Source organism: Bubalus kerabau, chromosome 18 (assembly GCF_029407905.1).
Source record: "Bubalus kerabau isolate K-KA32 ecotype Philippines breed swamp buffalo chromosome 18, PCC_UOA_SB_1v2, whole genome shotgun sequence".
NCBI classification, from domain to species: domain Eukaryota; kingdom Metazoa; phylum Chordata; class Mammalia; order Artiodactyla; family Bovidae; genus Bubalus; species Bubalus kerabau.
Genome location: NC_073641.1, coordinates 27,152,786 through 27,158,397, shown reverse-complemented (window position 1 = coordinate 27,158,397; position 5,612 = coordinate 27,152,786). Strand labels below are relative to the sequence as shown.

Sequence of the window (5,612 nt, the reverse complement as noted above, 5' to 3'; positions counted from 1 at the left end):
AAAGGTGATGTTACTACACATGCTTCTGAAACTTTTTTCCCACTTTGACCCTCTAGGTCTTTATGAACTTTGCCCAGTCACAGCTTTCCAAGATGACAGGTGTGTCCTAAGAACTGTGTGGACCCCTCGATGTTCCCCAAATAATATTAAAATTGTAATCCACTTTGGGGAGGAAACTGTCATTTAAAAAACCTAACTCTGAAAAAAACAAACAAAAAAAAACTCCAACCCTGTAGTGAATCTTTTAAAAAGATACAAAATTGTTTTCAACAGTTGAGCTTCCATAATCAATTGTTTGCAAATACAGATTTTAATTTGCTGTCAATCTTAGAAAAGGATTGACACAGGATAATCTTCCTTAAAAAAGTTGGCCACTAGACCTTTCAAATTCTGTGTTAAGCCTGTCATCACCCTCCAAATGTAACTTCTAAGTGTTCAGGCTCCTATGGGCTCATCAATTATCAGCCTCATGTACTGTGTACTAGAATAATAATGATTTCTACTGTTTTGATTAAAATGGTTATGAATACTGAAACCTATGATGTGGCAAGTATTATGCTGTGGTCTTACATTTGTGGTCTTTGCTCTTGCCATATCTCTGCAAGGTATTACCTCAGTTTTTCAGTAAGCAAACCACATTTCCTAGAGATTCAATGACTTGCTGAAGTACTTCAAAACAGAGCATATTTTAAACCCGTGCTACTATGATACCAAAGTTCAGTCCATCCTGCTGAAGAAGAAAACCAGAAAGTTCTTTTACTACCTCTAGCTGCCACAAGGTTGGAAGACAGCTTTTTTCCTTCTTTATATTTCCAATCATAATTTTCCTCCCTGGAGGACAAGGGCTATTATACCATGAAATTTCTATATGCAGGATGGGAAAGGATGAACTATCTGACAGTAAGGGATATGGGTGCCTTTTTGTGTGTGCTTGGGCTGAAAGCTTAATTAAACAGGTTAATTGCAACCCTTTCCCTATACATATGTGGACACCATATCTGGTGAAAGAACAGCCTACAGGTCTCCTTGGCATAAGTTTTATTTTGACTCCCTTGGGGCTGCTGGCTACACACTCAGTGGGTTAGAATGAGAGCCCCAGATCCCGGTTCTGAGAGTTGATGTACGCTAATTATACGGTCTCCTTGAGGTGGAATAAACTGAGGACTCAGCAGAAGAAAATGGCTTTTCCTTCTGGCTAATAGATGAGAAGAGTCACCCCATCACATCAAAGGTGCCCGTGTCCATCCGCCTGCAGTGGGCTGTGGCCATTCATCGTCAGTGTCCCCATCTCGGCAGCCTGTCCAGCCACATCTGGAAAAGTTAAGCGAGCTGCAGAGACGACACGTGTTGGTGAATGCTTTCAGCACAGCATACTGACAACAGGCTAACACGGTTTTTCCCCATTTGTATCAAGCCTAATAACTTATTCAAAAGCTAGAGCTTCCAGGTTTAGGTAAGTTAATGAAAACATGTCCAGACAGATACGTATTAAGGCCATCGGTGACACTTTGAGAAGTAAGATGTGACAGGCCCAGGAGGGTTAATGAGACCCATAAAAAGGGTGACGAGCCCAGGGGAAAACTAGGGGGTTCCAGTGTGTGTACCCTAAGAGGACAGATGCTGGTACCCCTAACACACCCCACAACTCTCTCTCTTTTTACCAGAATCTGAATATCTTCTGAAGAACAGACCATGTGACCTGTCTGAATGACAGCACAGCTACCCTAGGGACTGATCAGCAGTTTTTCTGACTGCCCTGGAAGGTTTCAGTTTTCTATGTCTAAATTCCCAAAAAGCCTCTCAAGTCAGGAACTATGTCTTTGGATTTTATTTATTTCTGTAGCACTGACAGCCTTGTGCACGGTCCCACATGGAAGGCACTTTGTAGCAAATCCTTTGTTCTAATTCGGCATGAGATATGACAGCCCAGTAAAGGACAACAGAAGTAGAGGGATAATCTGGTGATTACTCTAATCATTCTCTTCAACAAGCTCCTCAGCTAAGAAGATTGCAATTCAAAAGCCTTCTCAAATGTTGTTCTACTCACCATCCATCCATAGGTGCTTCCTATTGAACTACTCATTTTCATAAAAGTATCCTTTCTTCATGGAATCCCAAAGTTCATATTATCCTTTTCCTGGTATAGTCTCATGAGAATATAAGGAAAGACGTAGAGGTGTGTGGCTGGGGAGGGGGGAAGAAGAAATTTCTGTGCTTTTTTGCTACAAGAGCTTTGGACAGCATGCAGCTCCATGGTGCATCTGGCTCATGTCCAGGTCCCTCTTAAATCTCTAAGATTCTTGCTCAACCTCTGATTTCCCCAGTCTCTTCCTGCTGCTCTGAGCCTCCCCTCAGGAAAGAGTCATTTAGAGAACCTTTGCCATGGCCTACCTCATCCCCACGGGGGATTGGTGAGGCCACTTTCAGAGGTGAAAGCTCAATTTGGGGTTTGGCTCTTCACACCAACTCAAGAAAGAGAGGTGTGGTGAGAAGCCTGGGAGGCAAGACCTTCCCTTCTGCCCCCACAGAGAGCAGATTCTTATTAGGAAAGCTCCGTCTGATAAACTTTCCTTTTCTGGAGAACTGTAGGGAGATGCAGCTACCTCATGGGAGCAACAATCATCCAGAGGCTCAGCCAAGGTCACAGGAGTAGAAAGAGGCAACACTAGAATTCCAGTCTGGATCTCCCAACCTGGTTCACCAGCAGTTCCACACTGCTCTGCACATCTAACAGGCTGTGTGGGCACCCTGGGACCATACTGCACACTCCAGACGGATGAGCTTGTAGAGGTCCAAGCAGATCCCCCTATATTGCTGTTTTAAAATTTAATCTAAGGATAGGATTTTATTTGAAGACTTTCACAGTGAAAGAAGAGTCATCTTGTCTACACCATGTTATCTCCAATTTTGGAAGATTTTACTACAGTAAAATCTGGAAGCTATTCTCAGGTAGCTCTGTGTGAACTAAATTTTTACCAGAGATCTTTTTATCCAAAAAGCATCATGGTGATAGAAAGCATTTATACTGGGGTCATTGACCCACACACATGTTCCCAGCCCCCTGAATAACTGGAGTTCTGATTCATCATTTTGCTATTTCCTAAGGATGCTACTGAGATTTTAATATTTATTCTCCATAAGAATAGCAGAGTGATTCTAAGTATGGGCTGTTGTCAAAGAGACTGGGTCTAACACTTACTGTGTAACCTCAGGCAACTTAAAAAACCAAAGACCTCAGAGCAAAATGAAAAATCTGTTATGTCACATCGGGCTGAAGATTGGGTGACCGACCATATTTAGGGCACATAGTAAGTGCTCAATAAATATTTGCTGCTTTTATTATTGTTGCTGCTGCTGTTGCTGTTATTTGAGGGATGCATGCCAAGGTCTGGCAACAACCTCTGAACAAAACAAATGGAATCAGCCTCATAATCCAAAAGCTTTAAATTCTTGGCTTAGATTAGTAAATTATTATCTAAAATAATGGTGTTTAGGGCAGAGCTGTACCCACAGTAAAACAAACCCAGTGGGCTCAGTATATGAGTCATTCACCTGGTAAAGAGGGGTTCACCACTTACCCAAACTGGTGGTGGGGCTAGTGATGCGGGCCAGAAACACTGTTCTCTTACCATCAGGCAACTGCAGTCTTCGGATCTGTCGTAGTTGGCTCAGCTAAAACCCGCATTTCCAATTTTCACACTATCTGTAAACGTTTAATTCAAAGCCTTTCCTATTTAATATCAAACAAGTGAGAGAAACTCTCATCAGCTCATTAGTGCTGTGCCAGACTTCCACTGGGATATGGCGGCGACTGGAACTCAGCTGTGCGGAGACCTCAGTAGGATTTCTCAAATGGCTGAATGGAGAGCAATACATCAGCCTACTAAAATCTCACATGCCATTTGGTTTAAATTTAAAGTTCCTTTGAGGTTAAGTGAGTATTAGAACCAGAAGGAAGGCAGGTTTACAATCTGTTAGCCTGGGCTCCACATGCTTCAATTGTCACAAATATACCTCTTTTCGGCAAGAGGGGTCAGTGCCAGTCCAAAATCTCCCCAACTCCACTTACCATTCAGAACTGGACTTTCAGGTTCCTATCAACCTCCACCCAAGGCTGCAGAATCCACAGTCTAGACAGGCAGACTGTTTGATGGAAATATAATGCAAGTCACAAATGTGAGGCACATGTGTCCTTTATAATTTTCTGGTAGTCATGCTAAATAAACAGGGGAAGAAAGAAAGAAAGAGAAGGAAAGAAAGAGAGAGAGAAAGGGAAACACGTGAAATGAACTTTAATAATGTTTTAACCCGGTATATCCCCCAAATTATCATTTCAACATGTTATCAATAAAAAATGATCAATGATATTCTCCATTTTGGGGGTACTAAGTCTTTGAAGTCTGGTGTGCATTATGCTTACAGCACACCTAGGTTGGAACCAGACACTTTTCAAGTGCTCAACTGCTACTGTATTGGGCAGGGCAGGTCTAGACTTTACATGAGGGTAAATCCACACAGTGCGCTATAACTTAAAAGCAGCAGACCAGTGGCTCAAACACCCAGCAGAGTCTGAGGAAGGGTCTCAGGAGGCTGAGAGGAATGGGAGGCCCCTGTGAAACAGAATCTGTCACCACAGTTCCTTTTGAAGTGCATTTGTTTGCAATAACTTCTATAAACATCAACGGCTCTCTCCCCTTTGTTTCACAGTTTGGGAACACAATTTATCTCTGACGGAGGAGAGTATTATTTTCTCAGCTGCAAATCATGTTAATTGGGCAGCAACTAGATAGGAATGTGGAGTAAACACCCCTCATACCCTTAATGCTTTTGATGACTTTTCCAGCCCCATACTGTAGGTACTGTATTGAAAGGAGGTAGCAGCGCCTGCCCCTGCTACGGAGACAGGCATCTGCAGTGTGGGGCTGGGGGGTGGAGAGGGGAGGCACGGATGCATTCTAAAAGGAATTCATTTCAAAGTTCTGATCCTTGGTTCTTTTCTTTTATTTGATGAGCAGACAATTTGGATCATTTGACCAGAGTCAGTGCAAAAGGATATTTATCAGGGGTCTTCCAAGACAAGTTTGGGAGGTTACTGCAGTGCATCATGGCATTTGGTTATAACACTGATTTCTTTCCATGGCAGACATTGTGCCAATTGCTTTTCCTTCTCTACCTGTGCCCACCTTTCAGCTCCTGGGCCCCTGGGTGCCTCACCAACTGCCTCAGGTGCTGAAACACCTGCCTTTCTTTTCTCAGGTGGGAGGAGGGTGCTGTGAAAAGGAGGGGAAGGTGAAGCAGCAGCAGCTGGTGTGATCTCAGGCAGGCCAATTTCGGGAACAGACACCTATGTAAGATGAGGATCTGGATGGTTTCCATAGAACTACCCTGCCTCATACCTGCTGGAACATCATCTTATAACCCAAGTGTAGGAGTAAATGTAGTTTGATGCCTGCTGACACCGAGCATATAAAAGACTTTCCCTCACAAGTCTTCAAATGGTTTTCTTCAGAGTCCTTAGTTATGACCCTGCTCCTCTTTCTTCATCCAGATCCTCATCCCACTTCTAGAAGGCTCCTTTATAACTCAACAGAGAAGGACATAGTAAACTCAGC

General features: G+C 43.2%; 1 long non-coding RNA gene across 1 annotated transcript; it reads right to left on the bottom strand.

Moving 5' to 3' along the window:
• Positions 1-978: 978 nt before the first annotated feature.
• On the bottom strand, positions 979-4,690 carry LOC129633141 (uncharacterized). Its single transcript, XR_008704913.1, has 3 exons — positions 4,070-4,690; positions 3,579-3,730; positions 979-1,329 (listed from the first exon to the last, which is right to left on the bottom strand). It is a non-coding gene; the product is annotated as an uncharacterized LOC129633141 (long non-coding RNA).
• Between the last annotated feature and the right edge of the window lie 922 nt (positions 4,691-5,612).